This window comes from Chelonia mydas, chromosome 11 (assembly GCF_015237465.2).
Source record: "Chelonia mydas isolate rCheMyd1 chromosome 11, rCheMyd1.pri.v2, whole genome shotgun sequence".
Taxonomy (NCBI): Eukaryota; Metazoa; Chordata; order Testudines; family Cheloniidae; genus Chelonia; species Chelonia mydas.
Window position 1 is genome coordinate 8,541,147 of NC_051251.2, and position 24,220 is coordinate 8,565,366.

Sequence of the window (24,220 nt, forward strand, 5' to 3'; positions counted from 1 at the left end):
CTGTTATAAAAAGATGTGCAATGCACCTTTCTCGCTTTGCTCTAATCCACTGGGAATTGCTCATATATTCAGAGGAGATGCAAAACTGACCACTCTGAGGTTCATCAGAGATCCCATCATACTTTTTGCAGGTACAGGGTAGTTAGCCAGGGTGTCCTGGGCAAATTCCAACTTGCATAATTATCGTCCTGCCTCCACAAAATTCCTCAACTGAAGAAGTTAGTCCTTACTTCCTTTTCTAGAGAGGTATAGCAGCGTGTTTTTGCCCACTGTTAAACAGCTGCTGCATTTTGTTAGTTAATTTGAAGTATATTGAGTTTTGGTTACAGGTGGCAGTGCTTGGAAACTGAAGGCCTATATTTATCCACAGAACAGGCGGTAGCAGTGTAAACTTCCCCCACTATGCTATGCCAATATGCTTTAATTCTGACCTGAGAGCAGAGAGCGTTGCTCAGTTTCCAGAGCCCATTCAATCCTTTGCCTCTGCTGAGACTGCTAAGGTGTCAGTTGCATTTGTAGTTTTTGTGATGGTAACAAACTTCCAGCCACTACTGTCCTAGGCTAGGTTTGAACCAGAACCCAGCCCATAACCGCTTCACTGATGGACTGGTCCATATTGCATAGTAGTAGCCAGAGGGATGGTGTCACCTCATATGTCTTGCTGTCCAGCTGGGAGCACCTCATGGGTCTGGGAGAATGCATTTCACATCAACTGTAGTAGCTGTTGCAGAGCATGACTGTGATCTGGGAGCTACCCCTCCAAATCTGCAGGGGAAGAGCAGCATGGCTGTTGGAATTTCCCTTGGTGAGGTGGGGTTATGTAGATAGAAAAGAAGGGACAGATATGAATTAGTCTGTAATGTTCAGATTGGTGTATTTGTGCAGCATGGTCCGGTGCCGGTCTGAAAAAAGTGAGGGTCTGTCATAATCTGGGAGCAGCAGCTTCAGTAAGACAGTGCTTAAAGTGTGCCCCTTAGCAACCTGGCTCCCAGTAAATTTTTTTTGCTGGGTCTCTGATCCCTTGCAGCACTTTCCCCTCCCTCTCTCCCCGCACCCCACACTTGAAGCACTGCACGGCCCTTTACTGCATGAAATGTGTTGCACCCTCTAGTGGCCGGTCTGTAAATAATAAGCCTTACTATTAATCCTGCAGCCAGTAGAGGCATATTTTTAGCTCAGGTGGTAAGGGGCCGGTCTCTTGGAGAGAAATCTCACACTGTCTATTGCCCTGCCCACCCCCATCCCCAGTTTGTGACCTTGATGCCCATGAGGCCATGTGGTGCCTGCTTATGACTGAAGTCTTTATAGCCAAAGATTTATTACAATTGCCTTTGCTTGGCCTTCTTGCTATCAGCTCTCGCAAGAGGAGGTGAGGTGAGGAGGTGAAGGAAAGAGCTTATTCTGCAGCTTGGGGATTTCTCTACTGGAGGAGGAAGAAAGAAATTGGTGAAACTGATGCGGTAGGTTGTAGGTACAGCAATTAAGGGCAAAAACACATCAATCATGTCTACTTGTTTTTACACTTGGAGCTTCTGTGAACTGACAGGACACATTCCTTTTAATTTATACCTGCTACAGGGAAACAAGACCCAGTAATTACAAGAAAGTTCACCTGTGCCATGTGATAGCTGTCTCAAGGATCAACAGTTCAATCATGAGGTACAGTGAACTTGTTGCATGTGCAATAACTGCATGAGAATGCAGACAGCTTTAAATCAACTTGGCAAGCTCTGGAGGTAGAGGAGAGTTTGTTTCCCACAGCTAGGAAATAAATCTCATTCTCATTTAACCAAAACACAGTAGCATAACTGAGGTTGTGTCAGGACACACATGCTGGAATTGTAATAAGAATGCATGACCAATACAGATTCAAGAATTTATAAAATGTTTATATTTTAATGTATACAGATGATTTTTGGGGGTGCACAAAAGAGTCCCAGCTATAGACAAGAGGCTCAAACTTTTTATTTCCATTGCCAAAAAATTCTCCATATTTCAGTTTTCAAATCCTAAGGTTTTTCTGTTTCTTCCAAAATGTTATTGTTTTATTTTTGTTTCTTCCAAAATGTTTTACTTTTCTGTTTCTTCCAAAATGTTATGCTTTTACTTTTAACTTTCATGCAATGTAGCGTATTGGCCTTTTATTTTTTTTAAACAAAGTTTGCAGCAAGATGATGCTTGAAAGCAGAGAGTGTGAGAACCTGAATATGATTTATTCATATAGTGAAGAAGTTAGTAAGAACTAGGAGTCTCCCTGAACAAAGCATTCTGGAAAGAATTGTAAATATCAACTCAATGTCAACTAAATAGCTAAGATGAGTGTGAGGCATACTCTCAGATCTGAACAGCCCTGATCTTTACGGAAGTTTGCATTTTGCAAATGGACCCTATTTTTGTAATGGGCAGAACCAAAACACTGGGTCTGCACCCCTTCCCGTCACAATATAAGAAAGATCATACTGGAACATGATAGCTCAGGCCCATCTGTGCTAATATCAGCCACAGATGAATAAAATACAAACTCATTTTTAGAAAAATTCAACTGAATTTATATCAATTTCCTGCTGAATTGAAACCTCTGCAAAAAATCCCCTGAGAAGTTTTAAGTAAACCACAATCACTGCTGAGTCTTTTGTCTGGAGGACTCTGATGATCCCCAGCTGATTCAAGCAAAGCATTCTTCACGAGCTAATCAAAAGAGAGATGCAGCAGCAAGTGGTCATGCTGCTTAGGCTCTGCAAAGAGAAATTTAAAAAGGTGGGATTGCATCAAGTTGGGGAGATGGACATGGTTTAGGCTCTGCAAAGAGAAAGTGAAAAAGGTGGGTTTGCATGGATGCATTTAGCATCTGCCTGCATGTCTTATGCCACGTTGGCAAAAACTTGGTTTCCAAAGTGCATGGGAGGACACACTTTGCAGGGAAGTGACAGCTGCCTCCACTCTACAATAAGCTCTCAGGCTTGTTTTATTTAAAGACCCTTTCTGAATTTACAAGGGAGTAACTTCAGGAGTTAATACACATATAAATAAAAAATCCATCTTTTAAAATATGCGTCTACCTATCTGCCTCTTTTGCCATTTCCCAACTATGTACGTGCTTCTGAGCCATCCAGTATGCCTGGAATATCTGCCCCTATTCATATCCCCACTAAGCTTCCCATGGGAAGCAGACTGAGACCAGCATTTGCTATGTGCCACCAAACATCTATTGGTAATGATTTTTGGTCACTACTGTGCTGGGTTCAGTTTTATCAGCTAGTGTTGAAGACCTCTAGATTCTCCTTCCTGAGCCATTATTCCACTTTTGAAGAGAGGTACCCTTTCACTCATTTTTGATCGGAAAAGTAATGCCGATTTGATTGTCAGAAGATACCAGCACATGAGAATGAGGTGTAAACACAGATTACAGCAAGTAAAACTGACTGAAAATCTAGCACACTCACTAATATGGAAGTGTTTGGATGCTGCACATTAATTAACCACTTCTGGACTACATTTGCATTTTCTGGCCTGATTTTAATGAACTTTGGATCAGTCTGTAGAGCTTCATGCATACATTATGGCCCCAATTCCCCACTGTCTTGCATTTTCTATGTCATTTTCACCAGTACAAAGTGTAATTTTGATTTGGTAGCATTTTACATCCACTTTCTACAGATATAAAAGACTACAAAAGATGCAAGGCAGCAGAAACACAGGTCTTGTGTGTTCAGATGCTTGGCTTTGGATTATGAAAGGAATGTAGCTATATGTGACAGTTCAGATGCATTAATGTTCTGGTATTAATAGTCTGATCAGAAAAATGAAGCCAAAGTTTCCAGTGTTGTCCTTCACAAAATCTGGCTTGAGGATGAATTTCAGGTCTGAATAGATTTGAGCAGTTTACAATCAGAAATGTCAAATTTTGATTAATTGTCCCCTAAAAGCTTGTGTAAAGCTACCTAATAAACATGATCCCAAAGTTGTACAAAGGTTATTGTACGATTAAAGTAAAATCATAGTTCTCAAGCCTCTTAACAGGTACAGATGAGTCTTGGGCACATTTTTTTCCATTTGGTGAACGGACAGCACCCCCTTAAAGGAATTTGTTGGCAGTCTTCAGTACAGATACATGGGGCCAGATTCTGGCCTCAGTTATACTTGTGTAAATCTGCAGTAATGTCAATGGGCTAAAACTGAGATTGGATTCTGGCCCAGGGTTAGCATCAAGACTTTAAACTTGGGTTGATCAAAGAATGGCCAAAGACGCCCAGGAATGCTGGGCAGTCCTAAAATGTTAATCCAAGGGATAGGACTAAATCTGCAAGGCCGGATCTGTTATGCTACAAATCAGACAAATTTAGGTTTACTGGCATTTATTTTTGAAAAAAATTGTTAACATATAAAGTCAGATCCTCAGCTGCTGTAAATCAATGTAGCTCCACTGAAGTCAATGATGCTATGCTGAATTACACCAGCTAAAGAACTGGCCCTACGCAGTACAGTGCATACAAGTTAGGTGAACCCCATCAGCAGTCCTCAGGTTTGCAAAGATTGGGCACCTCTACTTCAATTTAAAGTGTTGTTTGAAATAACTTGTCAGCATATTTCTGTTCTAGTTAACTTGGGTATTAATTAGTTTCCTAATAAAACTTACCGCCCTCACTAAATCAAATATAGAACCCTATTCAATGCAAAATACAGACATATTATCTAGAATGAAGGTTCTTGACTCCTCCTTTGGTGCCTAAGAATCACACTGTATGTTGTGTGTAACATTATGCACTAGCCCTGGGCTAAGAATCATTTATGGTTTAATAAGTCCTTACTGAGAATTTCCTGGCTCTTGTTAATTGTTCCTCCTTCAATAGTATTTTAATGTAGAATTTTATGCTTTTGTGCTTTACATTTTTATGTTTATGCAAAAAAAAAAGAAAGAGAAATCCATCACGGAAATCTGGAAAGCATTAAAGTTCAGGACTGGAAAGAGAGAGAGAGTCCTGCTGTACTCAAATTATTTTTTATTTCCATGCCACATGGAGGCTGAGGACTGTTACATAGAAGTTCAATAATCCATTCCATGCTTTTTTAAAGGAATATCATCCCTGAGTTTTAATGGCATCTCAATATAGTAGCAGGACATACATCAGAGGAATAAAGCAGAAAATAAGGGATGTCACTTAGAAGATATATATTTTGTTTCTATAGGCACTTAAATATTCAGTCATTATCTGAGCTAATTAATAGGATGAGTAAGGCCTGTATAAGCAGGACGAGCACTAGTAATTTATACTAACATAATTAGCTTCTAGCAGTTAGGGTTGTCATGAAAAGTTAATTTCAACTCCTTTTGACAAGCCTTTAACCGTAGGCTACAGTTGATTGAGAAGATAGGGACATTAGAGGAGCTGTTATACTATACTGTTGTGGTACAAGGTACATTCATTTTTAAATCATTTTCCATAATCATCAAGCCTAAAGTATATCATACTTTTTAATCATTTTAGTCAAAGGGAAATGAGAAGTTGTTTGTGGGTATATTGGCTTCCCCACCAAAAGAAACATGTTGTTTCTATAGAAGAATACTGTGTAAATGAACATATGAACACTGAACAGCATTACTGGTAAATGCCCCCTCTGTAGTAAAGATGTTCTGAAGCCCAGAAGATTACCATGCAGGTTGTTTCTCCAGTATTACTTTGAACAACTGAATGATTTAAGATGAATAGAAATCATGTCACAATGGTACTATATTTATGTAGCACCTTTTGGCTACTTGGATCCCTTTATCAACTTTACTAATTGGAAAAACTACAGAAAGGAACTACTTTACCCACTGCTGAAGGGCTGTCACCTCTGGGGTGAAATGCAACTGCTGATTAACAGTGCACAACACATTACACAAGCTTATGAGGGGAAGAATCTACACCAAAGCGAATTTACAGGAAGAATTTAAGTATGCAAAATATAACAATACAAACTTGAATTTGCTCAATTCACATGGGTTAACACTTTTACTCTTGGAAAAAGTGCCATAGGATATTTAAGGACTACAGCTTACTGGTACTTGGATTCATAGCTCATGCAGAAGGCTGCATAGTTGGGAGTATGGTGCTTTCTTGAAACCTTGTTGGGACAATGATTCAGAATGACTTAGAGAAAAGCACATCATTTACTTAATCACCACAATCACTTCCTGCAGCATCTGGGTTTTCAGGGGAGCTTCCCCAGTCAAGTATTGACCAATCCTTAGACTGGGAGATTTAATAATATCATAGTCCAGAGGGGTATTGTTGCAGGTGCAGTGAAAGCTATTGCTTCCTTTTGACTTTTAAAAAGAGTTGTATATATCACACAGGCTTTCAGTCACTGTCAGAGTAACTCTGTGAAGTATTGTAATGAGACGTGACTAATACAATGAAAGAAACTAACTAAATTTACATCCAAAAATCTATCTTGTGTAAAATACAGTGCTTGGAAAAAAGTCCTACTAGGTTTAATTGGATAGAAGGTCTCCATGCCTCACAATATTTGCAATACCTGTTTATAAAATTAAAAAGAAAAACCTGCATTAAACATAAATAATGACATTAAAGCCAAATATGCAGGTCTCTTTTTAATGCATAACAAGCTATGGTTTTTATTTCTAGAAGAGGATATTGACGTCGTCTCTTTGTAAGAGAATAAATCAGTTTAATTAGACACTATATATACAGAAAAAGATATTCTGAGATTTCTTAATGTATTTTGCATTGACAAGGCTTCATTTTGAAATATTCATCACCTCATATTAGATGTCTGGTTGCTATCACATCCAGTTACTCATGTTATTAACTGATACATATATCAATAATGTGATCTGGAAAATTTAATTTGAGTTCCTTCTGAATAAGTGACACAATTGAGATTTGATCCTCTCCCAGCATGCAACATTTTCCATACTGGTTCAAATCTCTATCCTACATCCCTTACGCAACTGAATCATACCAATTAACTCAGTAAGCCACATTCTCAATATCGTCTGTCCACTGTTACTGAGGGAAAATTCTCCCTGCGTTCTATAGGAGTTTTTCCTAAGCAAGCCCCATTTTCATGGAAATCGATAGCAAAACGATATTTGGCTTCAATGGGATCAGGATCAGGCCCTGAGTAAGGGGGTTAGGATGAGGCTCAGAGGGACTGCAAGCATGAGTAAAGATAGCTCATATGAGTTTGCAAGATCCAGCCCTAAATTTATCATGCTACTGATTACTATGCTGTCCTGCAGGTGCAAGACTCTTAAACCACTTGGAATGTGAAATCCCTTGCCTCACAAGCTGGGAGAGAAAAGGAGGACTTGTGGCACCTTAGAGACTAACCAATTTATTTGAGCATAAGCTTTCGTGAGCTACAGGCAAGGCCTCCCACCTTGATTATCATACACATTGTAAGGAGAGTGGTCACTTTAGATAAGCTATTACCAGCAGGAGAGTGGGTTTGTGTGGGGGCGGGGGGGGGGGGGGGGAGAAAACCTGGATTTGTGCTGGAAATGGCCCAACTTGATTATCATACACATTGTAAGGAGAGTGATCACTTTAGATAAGCTATTACCAGCAGGAGAGTGGGGTGGGGGGAAGGTATTTTTTCATGCTTTGTGTGTATAAAAGATCTTCTACACTTTCCACAGTATGCATCCGATGAAGTGAGCTGTAGCTCACGAAAGCTTATGCTCAAATAAATTGGTTAGTCTCTAAGGTGCCACAAGTACTCCTTTTCTTTTTGCGAATACAGACTAACATGGCTGTTACTCTGAAAGCTGGGAGAGGTCATTAAGAATCTTCCTTTTACAAATTACCTTGGGGTTTTATCCTGTCACAAATCTCCGCTTTAGCTGAAGCTGCAAGATGATTTTCCATTGAAAGTCTGTTTCACTGTGATGTCTTCTGCTGTCTGTAGCAAAGAGGAAATGGCTGAGGAAATCAAACTGCCATTAACTCCTCAGAGGCCAAAAACAGTTATATTTCATATACTATGAGTTGTTTTCCACATGTTGCCACTATTTCAGTTTACTCCTCCTGGGTTTTTTGAATCCTGAAGTTCGCAGAGCATGACAGAGCCAGTCCCAATCTTTTAAAGGTCCAAAATCATCTTTACAGTGTGGTTGGTAAAAAGGAGTACTAGTGGCACCTTAGAGACTAACCAATTTATCTGAGCATAAGCTTTCGTGAGCTACAGCTCACTTCATCGGATGCATTCAGTGGAAAATACAGTGAGGAGGTTTATATACACACAGAACATGAAAAAATGGGTGTTATCATATACACTGTAAGGAGAGTGATCACTTAAGATGAGCTATTACCAGCAGGAGAGCGGGGGGAGAGGGGGAGGGGAACCTTTTGTAGTGATAATCAAGGTGGGCCATTTCCAGTAGTTAACAGGAACGTCTGAGGAACAGTGGGGGGGGGGGGGGGAATAGTTTTACTTTGTGTAATGACACATCCACTCCCAGTCTCTATTCAAGCCTAAATTAATTGTATCCAGTTTGCAAATTAATTCCAATTCAGCAGTCTCTCGTTGGAGTCTGTTTTTGAAGTCTTTTTGTTGTAATATTGCGACCTTTAGGTCTGTAATCGAGTGACCAAAGAAATTGAAGTGTTCACCAACTGGTTTATGGATGTTATAATTCTTGACATCTGATTTGTGTCCATTTATTCTTTTATGTAGAGACTGTCCAGTTTGGCCAACGTACATGGCAGAGGGGCATTGCTGGCACATGATGGCATATATCGCACTGGTAGATGTGCAGGTGAACGAGCCTCTGATAGTGTGGCTGATGTGATTAGGCCCTATGATGGCGTCCCCTGAATAGATATGTGGACACAGTTGGCAACAGGCTTTGTTGCAAGGATAGGTTCCTGGGTTAGTGTTTTTGTTGTGTGGTGTGTGGTTGCTCGTGAGTATTTGGGGGGCTGTCTATAAGCAAGGACTGATCTGTCTCCCAAGATCTGTGAGAGTGATGGGTCATCCTTCAGGATAGGTTGTAGATCCTTGATGATGCGTTGGAGAGGTTTTAGTTGGGGGCTGAAGGTGATGGCTAGTGGCGTTTTGTTGTTATCTTTGTTGGGCCTGTCCTGTAGTAGGTGACTTCTGGGTACTCTTCTGGCTCTGTCAATTTGTTTCTTCACTTCAGCAGGTGGGTATTGTAGTTGTACGAATGCTTGATAGAGATCTTGTAGGTGTTTGTCTCTGTCTGAAGGGTTGGAGCAAATGCGGTTGTATCATAGAGCTTGGCTGTAGACGATGGATCGTGTGGTGTGGTCTGGGTGAAAGCTGGAGGTATGTAGGTAGGAATAGCGGTCAGTAGGTTTCCGGTATAGGGTGGTGTTTATGTGACCATCACTTATTAGCACTGTAGTGTCCAGGAAGTGGATCTCTTGTGTGGACTGGTCCAGGCTGAGGTTGATGGTGGGATGGAAATTGTTGAAATCATAGTGGAAATTCCTCAAGGGCTTCTTTTCCATGGGTCCAGATGATGAAGATGTCATCAATATAGCGCAAGTAGAGTAGGGGCGTTAGGGGACGAGAGCTGAGGAAGCGTTGTTCTAAGTCAGCCATAAAAATGTTGGCATACTGTGGGGCAATGCGGGTACCCATAGCAGTGCCGCTGATTTGAAGGTACACATTGTCCCCAAATGTGAAATAATTATGGGTGAGGACAAAGTCACAAACTTCAGCCACCAGGTTTGCCATGACATTATCAGGAATACTGTTCCTGACGGCTTGTAGTCCATCTTTATTATGCTTCTCCATGCACAAAGACCAAACAGATCTTTGTGTTGTTTTACATTGAGAGAACAACAAAGTAAGAAAGAACAAAAGTCTGCGTGAGTGAACACACTGTGTGTGTGTCTCTTCCGTCAGGGTATCTGAGAATAAACTGGCTGATAAACTCTGCACATGGGGGGCGTGCTTTTAAATGTAAGATCTAATACTCTGAAAACAAAGGGCATCAAAGCTTCATACCCACATGCAGCACAGTTCTATTGTGAAAAGTGATTCTGCTAAAAAATAAATGGCATCCCAATGTATTCTTTATCAATCCGCCTCATTCTGATCTCACCAGTTCTATACCAGTGTAACTTCCTTGACTTACAGCCGTGTTAATTAAATTATCCTGTATATGGGATCAGAATCAGGCTATGACTTTTGCTAAATTAATAAATAAAAAGTGATGGGCTTGATTCTCTCCCCTGATCCACCCCTTTGTGCGACTCAGGTACTGCAGAACATTGACCACACATGGCCAGTTGTGAATACCCTCAGTGAGTGGAGGTAAACTCTGTGCAGGTGTAGCCAACACCCCCTCACCCACACCCCTACTCCAGTGTAGAGGACATCCTGGGAATGTAGACGGATCACAGCTAGCTGTGTTCCTTCACTTCTCAGATGTCCTGTAGTACCTTACGAATTGTTGCCAGCTAGCATAGGTAAGAGCAGCCCCATGGTCATTCTACCCTATGCCAGGGTTGGGGCTGGAGTTGTGCAGGGCAGAGAATCAGGGAGTTGAAACTGGCTCCCACACTCTGCTGTCCCTTGCAGCTCTCAGCAGAGGAAAGAATCTTGCCCTATTTTTCTAACTGCCGGTGCCACAAACTACAACTAGCCTCTGCAAATCAAACTTCCTCAATTATAAAGGTTTGGCAGTTGCTGTTTAGCTGACAACTACACTGATGATACTCAAGGCAAGGATGATTACAAACTCATTCTTCCTAACTTGTATAATCTTCAGTTGAAACAGTGGCGAAAACTTGTTCATATCAGTAAAACAAGTATTTATGATTCAAAATCAAACAGGGATGAATCCTGAAGCCCTTATGTTGGCAAACCCCTACAAACATCAATGGAATTTTTGCCTGAGCTGGAGCTTCAGAATGAAGTTTAGATCCAAGCCAAGAATGTCAGGAAAACTCCAATACCTATATGTGGCACTCAAGAATTTAACACCTGGAAGGACAGTTGTTTCCAAACTTTCCAGGTGGAAGCCCTTGGTATGAACATGCTCTCTTCAAAATGTCATATGAGCTGTTACAAAATCTCAGGCTCACAAACCAAAAACTAATAATGGCTTTTAAAATATGTCAGCGACAGCAATAAACTAATGCAAGAAATGGAAATATGGAAGGAAGTTTTCTGAGGGATCTTGCAGCATTGATCCACCCAACCAATACTCAGTATTGCCAGTATTCCACTATAAGGGATAATTCCAGATGATCCCAGCTAACGAAGAGAAACTGGAATGAGACTGAAGGGCATTCATGGAACATTATCATTAAACTCTGCATGCAAGGAGTTCTGTATTAAACACAATGGCCCAAACTGAGAACTGGTATGACTGGGTGGCACGCCTATTGAAGCCAAAGGACTTGATTCTCCACTTACTGGCTCCTTCTGTAGTCATTTGCACTTGTCCAAAGTGAGGGCCAAAGGGGTGTAAAACATTGCCAAATCAGAATTTTCCATTCACACAGGTGCTGAAATTTCATGCCATTTTCTGCAAGTGTAAATGACAACACTGGGTGGGGAGAGTAAGGCAGTGGAGAATCAGGCTCAATATATTGTCTCTTCTCATTTTGCCTCCTCCACCCGGGACATCCTCCCTGAACCCATGTGCCACCCAATCTTGCCTTCAAATCCTTACTTAAAACCTACTTCTTTTGGTCAACTCATTTCACCACTAGCAAATCTAACTTACCTATCATGTTCATCACCATGATTTCTAAGTACCTTCATGCCCGTTGACATTCTCCCCAGATTTTAGTTTATTTACATTTATAAAACATCTATATATCTTACTCTTCCTTTAATTAAAAAAAAATGAAAAAAACCTTTTACTGCTGACTCACACAGGATATTGTTAATAATAATTATTGCTGTAGCACAAAAAGCACCCAGTCAGGTTCCCATTGTGCTAGATATTGTATGTACCTATAAGAAATACAGTCCCTGCCACAAGGAACTCACAATCTAAACATATGACAAGAGAGAACAGTTGGAGATAAATAAACCTCCATCTGTTTGAATGTTATCTATGATTTTAACCACTCTGAGGCAGGGAATTCATTGTCTTACTGTCTGTAAAGCATTTGGGATACAGTTGGTGCAATGCAAATAATAATACAAAGGAACTTATTCTCCTCTAAATTGTTGTGTAAAATTCCTTCCCAAAGTACTGAGGCAAAAATACACTCTATAATACCTATGGTAACCATGCACATTATACTCGTCACAGCGCATACTGATTCAAATCAATATATCAAACAATATTCTTTGACATGCCTGGATTACTTTACAAGTGTAGATTTCCCCTTCACCCGTGTCCAATAAATAGAGGATAGATGTGGTTGAGGGTCACGTTAGCATGTAAAAATAGCAGCGTGGATGTTGCAGCTCTGATGGAGAGTGGGGCTAGTCACCAACACCCCAGCGGTTGGGTGGGCTTGAGAGCCTAAGCTGCTGCCAAAGCTGCAATGTCCACACTAATATTTTTAGCAGCTAGCCTGAGTCTACCCAGTCTGGAAGACTTGATCCCAGCTGGAGTGCAGACATACCCGAAGTCTCCACAAGGCCGGCGATGCTCAGTTTAAGCCAGTGTGACATGCTGACAACTATCTCCATAGGCTACTTCTTTAGATTAAATGTGCAGGCAGTTGTAGACTGCATTGAAAAACTTTGCAAGCTGCTCTTTGGCTGCTTATCTGATTCATTAGGTGAGGATGGCACTCCTAAAAAGAGCACTTTGGACCTTTAGCAACTCTGTCCCCTCACAACAAAACCATCTCCTCCCATCCCATCACCCATCCATCCCTATCCTCTTACTACCCCAATTCAAATAAAATATACTTTGTCATCTTACGATGTATGAGAGAGAGAGAGAGACAGAGAAACTCTGAATGCATGTCAGCAGCATCCAGCATTGGCCCAAGACAAGGCCCCACAGCTTATTGAGTGTTTGATCCCCCTGTGTCCAAACCTGATGGGCAGCTGGCTGCTATACTGAGCAGTGGTATTGCTGCCATCTTTCTCTGCCCTCCCTCCTGAGCACATTTTTCTTCCTCTGAGGGAGCGTTTGTGTCGCACTCCTTGAGATCTCGGATGCTGAAGTATTTCTGGATTTTAATCTCTAGCATGATGGAGCCAAAAACCACCTTCCCCTCCTTCTTCTTGCCAACTCCTTCCCTTTCCCAACACCAGCCCTCCCTCAGCCACCTCCCTATACAATCCTCCCATACCAATACCAACCCTTCCACACCCCCTCCCAACACAAGCCCTGCCCCTGTCATTCCAGCACCACCCCTCCCCAACCCTTCCCCTGCCATCCCAACACCAGCCTCCCCCACCCCTCCCAATCCTCCTTCACCTATCCCAGCACCAAACCTCCCCTTCCCCCTCCCATCCCAACACCACCCCTCCCCCATCTATCCCAGCACCACCCCTCCCCCTGCCATCCCTCACCTATCCCAGCACCAAACCTCCCCTTCCCCGTCCCATCCCAACACCACCCCTCCCCCTGCCATCCCAACACCAGCCTCCCCCACCCCTCCCAATCCTCCTTCACCTATCCCAGCACCAAACCTCCCCTTCCCCCTCCCATCCCAACACCACCCCTCCCCCATCTATCCCAGCACCACCCCTCCCCCTGCCATCCCTCACCTATCCCAGCACCAAACCTCCCCTTCCCCGTCCCATCCCAACACCACCCCTCCCCCTGCCATCCCAACACCAGCTTCCCCCTGCCATCCCTCACCTATCCCTCACCAAACCTCCCCTTCCCCCTCCCATCCCAACAACACCCCTCTCCAACCCCTCCCCCTGCCATCCTAACACCAGCCTCCCCCACCCCTCCCAACCCTCCCCCACCTATCCCAGCACCAAACCTCCCCTTCCCCCTCTCATCCCAACACTACCCCTCTCCAACCCCTCCCCCTGCCATCCTAACACCAGCCTCCCCCACCCCTCCCAACCCTCCCCCACCTATCCCAGCACCACCCCTCCCCTTGCCATCCCAACACCAGCCTCCCTCACCCCTCCCAACCCTCCCTCACCTATCCCAGCACCAAACCTCCCCTTCCCCCTCCCATCCCAACACTACCCCTCTCCAACCCCTCCCCCTGCCATCCTAACACCAGCCTCTCCCAACCCTCCCCCACCTATCCCTGCACCAAACCTCCCCTTTCCCCTCCCATCCCAACACCACCCCTCCCCCACCTATCCCAGCACCACCCCTCCCCCTGCCATCCCAACACCAGCCTCCCCCACCCCTCCCAACCCTCCCTCACCTATCCCAGCACCAAACCTCCCCTTTCCCCTCCCATCCCAGCACCACCCCTCCCCCATCTATCCCAGCACCACCCCTACCCTTCCCCCTCCCATCCCTACACCACCCCCTCCAACCCCTCCCCCTGCCAGCCCAACACCAGCCTCCCTCACCCTTCCCCCTGCCGTCCCAACCCTCCCCTTCCTAACACCGCCCCTCCCCGCCTCACCTCCTCCTCGCCTCTTTCCGCGGTTCTCCCGAGCCCGCGCCAGGCCCCGCCCCTTCCAGCAGCTGCATTACGATTGACCGGAGCGCGGCACGTGACCCGGAAGCGGGCCCGCCTCCGCGCCCTGGGCGGGTGTGCGGCGTGACCGTGACGGGAGGGGGCTGCGCGCGGCCGGAAGTGCCCCGCGGCGGGAGCGCGCAGCGGAACCCCAATGCACGGGAGCCCCTCTGGGAGGGGAGGCGCCCCGAGCCGCGGCGGAGCGGGGCCAGGAGCCGGGTGTCCGCCCCAGGTAAGGGGCGGGTCAGGACTGTCCCCCCGCCCCTGGGACCGAGCCAGGGCTTCCCGGGGGGTCCGGGACCCTGTCACTCCCGAGCGGCTGGGAGCCCCGGACCCCGCGGCTTCTCCCCGCGAGGGATGGGGGGGGATCCCCCCACTTGCCGGGTCTGGCCCAGGCCCCCCTCTCCAGTGGGGGGGGGGGTCTGTTGGTCCAGCTCCCTCTCACACAGAGCTTCTGAGCCCGCCACCGCCTCTCGCTGGCTTCCCGCAGGAGGGGGTCGCCCCTTGCCCCCCGGGGAGGCCGGCTTTCCCTGCCCCGGCTGTGCGCTGGGGTCCGGGCCCAAGGCGGACCCCCCTCAGCAGAGCGGGGATCCCTGGCTGGGAGGAGTATTGCGGCAGCCCGGTGTGGGAGTGCGGGGCTGCGCCCCGCCCAGCCAGGTGGAGTTGCGGGCGGGGTTGGCTGTAGGTCAGGGGGTGCTTCAGGAGACTCTCAGCCTCCTAGAGTCCAGCGCCCGAAGGGACCATCGTGGTCATCTATCTCCTGTATATCGCAGGCCGCCTTTGGAGAGGTCCTTGGCTGGAAATCCCTCCCCTGGCAGGTGTGTTTGGGGATGTCCCTGTTCTTCGGGGATGTGGGGATGACCTTTGGGCATGTATGGGAGGTTCCCCCCCCCCCCCCCCCCCCCCCCCCCCCGGTTTAAGTCAGAGAACTTGTATCCCTTCGGCCTGTATGAAATTCAGAATTTGGGGCAAGGTTGTCTTGCTGCCATATGTTTCTGAATGCTACGCTTGCTTTGATAAGTGATGCTGCTTCCTTTGAGTCCCCTGGGAATTGTGGATTGTGTTTTAGGCTGCCACTCCCATGTGTGCAGAGATCTTTATTTTTCCCAAACTACTGTGGGTAGGCACGAGAAAACACCTCAGAAAACTGGGCAAGATGGTGTGGGAGTTTGAGATGGTATCGTCCTTACCTGAGTTGGACATCGCCTGAAGGACCTTATCTTACATGGCTGGGTTCTCTTTACCTGTTGCAGATCTGTAAAGATGCTTTCTTTCTCCCTGAAACCTTACTGGTATAGATGTTGAAAGAGGAAAAGGCAGTGCCCAAATATAGTGTTACTTTAGAAGGGGAAGGTGAGATGTGGGGCAAACTAACCAGCCAAATTATGCAATTTAAGGGGGAGGTTAGGCTAGATTTTGCCATTTTTCCAAGGGGTGGGACCTGAGGTCCTGTGAGGCCACTTGCAAGAATTAAAACAGATATAGTCAAGCCCTGCTTCATAGGCACCGACTCTGTGGGTGCTCTGGGGCTGGAGCATCCATGGGGGAAAAATGGTGGTTGCTGAACCCCCCCCCCCCCCCCAGCACCTCCCACCCACCAGCAGGCCCTGCAGATCAGCACCTCCCCACGCCTCCCACCTGCTGCAATTCACTGGGGGAGTAGTGAGGATGCAGCACATTCTGAGGAGGGGGCAGAACTGGGCGGGAAGAGGCGGGGCGGGGTGGACTGGGGGCAATAAAAGGTGGGGGGGGGCCTTGGGGGAAGAGGTGGGGGCGGGGGCAGAGCCAGGGGTCAAGCACACCCTGGAACTTCGGAAAATTGGCATCTGTGCCCTGCTTCCTTTTTGTGTCATGTATGTTTGGGTGGTGGAAGGGAGGCATACAGATTCAACAAGTGTTTAGGACCATCCCTGCTTTTTCTAATTTAAAGCCCAGATTTTAGATCCTTATTGCAAATATGCACAAACGTAGCATGGGGGGGGGGTTTAATAAAAACCTTTGAAATATTTAATATTTTCTGCTCCTTAAGCATCTGCTACTGTGAGAAAGACCTGATTTTTTTTTTTTTCCCCCTTCACGAGAAGATTGGGAAGTTGCGTGACTAGTATTCTGAAATTTTGGTGGTTGACTGTATTCAGAATGCACACTGTCTGATGGTCTCTTAAATGTTCAACATATCAGTAGTTAAAGCTGTAGGAGGGACTAAGAGGTGCAGACTGGATTGTGATTGTAGATATTTCTGTAGATGGATTGACTGCCCGGCTTTGCTGATAAATGAGGCCATATCTACATTACCGGCTAAATGGGCATTACAAGCTAAGTCTATGAGAGTGCTCTCCTGTAGATGTCCATACGCCACTTCCCTGAGAGGCAGAAGCTACGTTGATGGGAGAGTGTCTCCCATCAGTATAGGTCAACTTACAGCAGTGTCTACACTGTGCTAAATTACATGGACTTCAGTTATGTAATTTATGTAAGTGAACTAGCTGGGGTGTATTTGATTTAAATCATGATTTAAATCACTAGTCAGGAACACTCGATTTAATCATGGATTTCTTCATAAAAGTGCTTTCTTGTTGGTTGTTATAATCTTAATACATATTCTTCACAACTCAGAGATAGATGTAGGTTTCATTTTTAGAAGGTATACACTATACGTTTTTAAAGTGATTTCTTTTGAAAACTTTTCAGATTAATTTTACAGCTTTATCAGAAAATGAATGATTGTTCGGTAATTGAAGCAGTTATTTATGAAGTCATTGGGAGATGAACTATCGCCAATTCAACAGGTTAATCATTCATATTTGGAGAATTTTCTTGCCATGCTGTATTAGGAGGAGAACATCACCAGACAGACATTTAAACTGTTTTATTTCACTAAAACAACAACGTTATGTATTCTGGATTTTTTTTCTTCAATAGCAAACATATAGTATTTTAACAAAACAAGTGTATGAATTTTTGAATTTAGTTAAACATACAAGTTTTTTAAAATCAGGTTTGTTTTTGTTTAAATTGTTTTTAACTAAAATAGTTAAATGAAATATTTAAAAAAAAAATAGACTATGTCAGCCTGGTCAACATGAGAAACTTAAAATATTGGATTCTGCAGCTAACTCAGTCATCTTCACCTTCATTTTCCTGTTCATAATCTGGAAAAGGAAAACAAGCTTTCCTGCTTTTTCAGGTCTCAAATGATTTCTCAATTTTGAATGAATTAATCCAAAGGAAGAAAATATTTTTTCTACACCAGCAGAAGAAGCTACTGCTGTTAAAAGTGAGATTATCACTTCAACAGTCTCTGAATCCAAGTGCTTAAGTGACTTCCACGAGGTCACTGGTGTGACTTTCTTTAAAACATCATCAGCAAACATATATTTCTTGAATGGTTCTTATTCCCAAACTGGGTCTCTTTTACGGCCTGCTGCCATTATAGGTTTTCCCTTCTAGTGAAAGAATGGTATTGGTAGATCTCAAATCATGAAGGCTACACTCAGAAAGACCTCAAGACTTCTGCAATATGCTGCTCAGACAGTTTCACTTTTGTTACTACTGCCTGTCCCTACCTTCTCACATTTATCTCCAGACTTCTTCTCCTTGTCCAGATCTATTCTGCCCCCAACAATCTTCTATTCATTGAACTTTTTGAAACTTTGCATTTTTAAAGAGAGGTAAGGGATTGACTCTGTGTACACAAATTTGCAGAGGGATGATAGGGTTGAGGTCTGTTATTTCTCACCTCTATATATTCTTTCTTTCTTTAAAAACATTTTTGCTGTTAACAAGCATGTTATCTCTGGAGACACAAATCCACAGTTTGAGAACTGCAGAACTAAGCATCTCTGATGGTATCTTCTAAACTGAGCACTGAGTCCCATTGGGTAGATAGAAAGATTAACCTAAATAATCTATACAGAAGCCCCTGCAACCTCATAAGATTGGGTCCCTAATCCATGAGCTATTGGAACTTGTTTAAAAACTTTTCTTAAACATTACATGAATATATTGTCTCATAACTATAGAATTAGAATTTACAATCCCTATTCCATGATGAGATATCTTTGAGCTATAAAGATTAATTAAATCTTATTTAAAACTATCTTTAGAATGCTTTTTTCCCCAAAAAGCATTTTATCAAAAAAATCCAATTTAAAAAAATCATTGATTTTTATCCACCCTGGAACTAGCATAACTTAGATAGATCTACAGCGTTACTGTGGACCATCCCTGAATAATGGTGTTAGAAGACTGAAGTCCAACAATTCCAAATCTGTTTTACTTATTGTCTTCTATATGGTATTAGCATAGTTACTTTCCACTTTATTCATTTGTGCTGGATTGGTCAAGGACAGCGTTGATGTAAACAAAACTTGTAATCCTGAATCATGATCATCTATCACAGTCATAAAGGGAGTTGTCAGCACAAACAAGGCATTTATAACGTAAATTCCTGTAAAGACAGTTGCTTGCCTCCTCTTCTAGTTTTAAATATTTAATGAGTTGACTGAATATTTACTTACCTGTATTACAAATAATACCTTGGATTATTTAAACTAATTAAATCTAATTTACCCTTTTATTATTAGTTTTTAATATTGTAAACATTTCTCCTCTTATACAATGAAAATAGGTGAGTTTCCCACTTTTCCCTCTAAGTATTATCTTATCAACTTCAATTTCAGTTTCTCATACAATAGCATGTTTGTTTCATGCATACAGCGGGATTTTTTTAAAATCTATTCTATGGGAATAAAAATTCTGCATTTCTACTTGTCTTGGTTTTTGTAAAAGATTATTTTTACAAAACCCCAGTTTGGAGCATAATTTGACCTGACAGTACCCTTTTTTGAGTATTCCATTTGCTAATTGATATGTCAGATTTTTAACATCAGTTCAGATGTACTGAGTGTCTGCATAAAAGAACAGTCAGCTATCGGCACTTCAGTTCTGTGCAAGGCAGTAATGAACTGGTATATCTCAAGGGATGACTACTTATATGTACATAAGTGGCATTTCATGGCTGAAATATTGAATCTGCCATCTACATTGTACTTTAGCTTTGAGAAGAGAGACCGGTCTTTCAAATGAAAGCAATATGGTGCAATCATTTGTTTGGGAGTCTGTGGGCTCGTTGCTATGTGAAATGCTGCATAAAAATTGTCCCTTCCTTGTGAGTCTTACACTCTAGTCAGGCAGTGCAGAGGAGATGCTATGCAAACAGGACACTGAGTGGCCTAATAATTGAAAAAGACTGGGAATAGAATTCTAATCCTGGTTCTAATATCCTCTGTGGCATTTGTGAACCACATGATATTTCACTACCGTTAAATGGGAATAACAACATCTATTTCAAATGGGTGTTGTGAATTAAATTAGAGAAGGGTTGTAAACATTTTTGAGCACTAAATGCTAAATACTAGAATTTTGTTATTGTGCCTCAAACTTGACGAGTAAGAACAGCCTCCAGGAGTGAAAGCGTAGTTCAGGTTCCACATCCATTCAGATCCTGGCACACGTGAATCTGAGAACAAGAGTGCCAGTTGAGATGGCTTTTGAATGGGAACACCTGTCCACAGGTAAGTGTGCTAAAACCAGTCCACCTCATCTCTGAATTAAAGGAAATTCGGGATGGTAGTTCAAAACATAATATAATAGAATCAAAGCATTTCAGACAGTTCTTGTGCTGGCTCTACTGAATTTTGGACCAAGTGTTGCAGAATAGTAATCTCCTAAATATTAGGGTTTCAATAAAGACTTTTTTTGGATCCTTAAATGTAACAGCATTACTGAGTTACTCAGATTTCTCCAGTGATTCTCAGATTGCTTGTTTTGACTAACTGTTGTTGTTGACAACTGTTGTTGTGCCCTACATGCTAAGGGCAGAGCTAGACTTGTACTAACAAAGGCCAGATAGAGGTGCTTTTGAAACTAATAAATGATTGCCTAATAACTAAATTTCATCAAACCAGTTTGTGTGTCAACTTGTGATCCTCCTCAAATATCTGTTCTCTTATACGCCTTTGGATTTGGCAAGGTTAAAGAAATGGAATACAGGGAGGATGGAGTGGTAGTGAATGAAACGCTTGTAAACAGCAGTAAATTGAAAACTACTTATGCTAAATACAGGAAAGTTCCTCCCTATCTAAGGGAAATGTCTATGTTAGGGAATATTACCAAAACAAACCCAAAAAATCCCCTCTAGTGTGTGGTTGAGAACATTGTATCTGAACCATGATCCATAAAAGCTAGTAACTCAAAGATCAAAACTATAGAAGTACAGTACATAAGTGACAGAAATAATTCTGGTATTAAATGAGTGTTGAGTATTTTTATTTGGATTTAAATGTCAAGAGCACATGGATACACAACCTTTATGTGCCTTTGATATTGATTAAAAATATAACTGATTTCCAAACATAACTAGGGTTTAGCAGCTATCCAGTATAACCGCACCAATTTAATCTTAATCTTGCTTTAAACTCCACACTCGTGTGTTGCAGTAAACCAGGATTTTATATTGTATAATGGAGGTCACAGCCCCAATACCGTTTTCAGGATTCAGGTTAGTGGGTGATGGAATATTTTGGCGGTTGAGGGGGGAAACAAAAAGTGCATTGATTATTTATTACAGATTTTAGGTCCCAGGTTGGGCTTTCAGTAACCTTCTAAAATGAACATATGTACAGTACATAGTATCATATCAGTCTCCACTGATTAAATTATTACACGGTTGACCCGCAGGTGGTGTTAAATTGAAAAACATGGGGCTAAATGCCTCTGATGTAAATCAGAATAAGCCTGTCAGTTTGAAAACAGATTATTCATCAAAATACAGTGTAATTCAGTGTACTTCTGTGACTTTAAACACTCACTTCCAGCGATCTGAAGAAGGAGCTTCCTCCAAGATTTTAAGGAAGGATAGAGATAAAGCAGGATTTGGTGGAGAATCATAAAAATGACTATTTTGTTTTTTTGTTTTATTATATTTATCTGCTGCTATTTCAGACCAAATTGAAAGGTGGGATTAACTTTCAGGGATGGGATTAGAAAGTATAAGTAGGTGGAATCTGCCACCCTAAGGGAAAACTCTGTAAAGTGCAGGCTGCAGTGGCATTACATGGGATGTCAGTGTACAATGTGATCTGACGTGACCATTTACGCTAACAAGAAATCAAGATTTCAATAATGTCACTTCATTGTGATGATGGACATAGATAACATCCTTTCTGGTTATTTTAACAAATTTTTTATAACGAAACCCTTTGGAAATATGTCCATCCTCCCATCTCTTTTAAAACTGGCTTCCTATGAGTATTTCTGCTACAGCAAGAGACTCTTCCCCACTGTCCTGTTTTGCTGCTAAACTTTTCACTTACTGCAAGAGCCGACACTTATCCAGATACTCCTGACAACAGGACTTTTTGGTGGTTAGTTGACTCTCCCAACAGCTTCACTCCTCCTGTTTAATTATAGTAAAATGCTTTTGCTGAATATGTATCCTTATGGGATTACCAGAAATGTCTCCCAAAAGCATAATATTGATGGGGCATTACTTTGTTTTCCTCTTCCACTCTAAGGCACTATGCTCCATCTGATTTCTCCTGTTTGTTTCAGACTGCCTTTTGACCAAACTAGATTTTCTAACAAAATATACAACTTTCAAGCTTGTATGGATGGGGGAAAACTTTAGGGGACTAAGTAGCGTGGAGACTATTAGCTAGAAGGTTTGTGCTTATGGGAGCACAATTTAGGCCTAATGCTGCTCACTTTACTTGCATGAATAGTCCCATTGATCACCTTTGGACAATCGTGTGAGTAAAGTGAGCAGAGTTTTTTGCCCTTCATCTTCGTGCCCTTCTCATAGCATCTTGGGAACCTTTCCTCTTATGGCTTTTCAGGTACAGATCAAATGCTTAATCAACTCTGAAATCTAGTAGAAAAAATACTAGTAATTAAAAGCTGCTTCAGTTGGTTGTCCCACATTTTGACCTTGGTTACATGAGAAATTTAGTGTAAGGAAACCACAGTGGTATGTGCCCTTATAATTTTGCTTGGAAGGATAGAGAAATTATGAAGTAACTTCTATTAAGATATTATTGTCATGCAGTGGTTGATTTTAATGGAAGATCTCTACTTGAGGTATCTAGTCTTCCTTGATTAATATTGTATCTCATTGGATTACTGTCACAAAGCCATTGTACTGTGCGGGTAGAAGTATTGAGTTACAATCTGTGAAACTTTGTAGGAACATCAGTTCCAAACTTTTTTACCTCCAAAGTGCCACATATGTTCTAAGTGTCTTTATTAGAATAATGTTGGTCATGATGCATTAGTTTGGGATTTTTAATATTATAACCATGCATGTTACTTTTTGGAAATCTAACACTGATGTAAAATATTGCTCTGTGTAGAAACTTAGATAAAAGCTTTGAAGACTACCTTTAGCTATTTTTTGAATGAACCCCTCCCTCCCACTTTCCATGCACCCCAAGTACACCAACAGCCCACTTCCAAAAATGCATTTAATACAAATAAGGTATGTATGAATTTATTAATTTTTATTGCCTAAACATTAATCCAGTGATCTTTAGTTTTGTTAAAAATTGATTTTTTTCCCCACAGGATACCTTAATAAAAATAGGTTTCAGAGTAGCAGCCATGTTAGTCTGTATTCGCAAGAAGAAAAGGATTCAGAGTAACAGCCGTGTTAGTCTGTATTCGCAAAAAGAAAAGGAGTACTTGTGGCACCTTAGAGAATAACAAATTTATTTGAGCGTAAGCTTTTGTGAGCTATAGTTCACGAAAGCTTAAGCTCAAATTTGTTAGTCTCTAAGGTGCCACAAGTACTCCTTTTCTTCTTAATAAAAATGTGTCAGAGCCTTTAAGGTTTAAAACAGCAGCATTTCCAAAAGAGTGCATACCCCAAAATATGTATTTAACTAATGCAATGCAATGCAATGAGTGCTGACCTAAATACATGATGTGTATTTACTGTGAAACTGAAATGACTCCAAATAAATCACTCTTGGTTTTCTTTAGCAGCAGGAGACTGTTATCCTGTGATGATCTTATATTTCACTGATACTATCTCTTAAGTAATCTTGATACTTTTGTAGCAATATTCAAACTAGAAATCTTAATACTTTACTTCCCATAAAATAAATAGGAGTCAATTAAGTTGGGCAACTTCCAAGGTAGAAAAATGAGATTTCAAATGCATTTGTTCAATTTAGCTTTAAATAATTTACTCAATTTACAAACTTGATTATCTGAAGAAGATATATATCAAGTGACAGATGTAATAGGCAAAAACCCTAGCTCCCAACATCTGCATTTTAAAAAGTGGAAAAATTCAGTTTTCCATGATCATGTTCTCCTGGAAAGTAATAGAGAAGCAATAGCTTGGAAATACACAGCATGAATAGATATTGCCACTGGATGGTGGGACTAAAAAAAATGAAAGTTCCATGCAATAGGTAGGTCTGAGTAGGTGTTTAAGAGTGTTCCTGAACTGTTTAAAAGCAGTTCCCACTGTTCCTTTTAATATGCTCCTGAACGGAGAACTTAAAAAACATTGGAGCCAAATAAAGTGACAGATTGAATGTAGATATTGGTTAATATTGAACATTAATGTTTGGTTTTTTAGTTTAGAACATGTACATGAA

The 24,220-nt window shown here is 42.2% G+C and overlaps 1 protein-coding gene across 5 annotated transcripts in view; it reads left to right on the forward strand.

Moving 5' to 3' along the window:
* RALB (RAS like proto-oncogene B) overlaps positions 1-24,220 on the forward strand; it is a 79,916-nt gene that overhangs the window by 12,613 nt on the left and 43,083 nt on the right. Inside the window, exons 1-2 of one of the 5 annotated variants that reach the window (XM_037913148.2) lie at positions 14,606-14,787; positions 15,329-15,373. The exons of 1 other annotated variant lie outside the window; for it this stretch is intronic. The gene's annotated coding sequence lies outside the window, so the exon portion shown is untranslated. Of the gene's footprint in view, positions 1-1,578; positions 1,660-14,593; positions 14,788-15,328; positions 15,374-24,220 lie in introns of those variants that run through there. 3 more of the 5 variants (XM_043524932.1, XM_037913147.2, XM_037913150.2) reach the window with 3 other exon arrangements.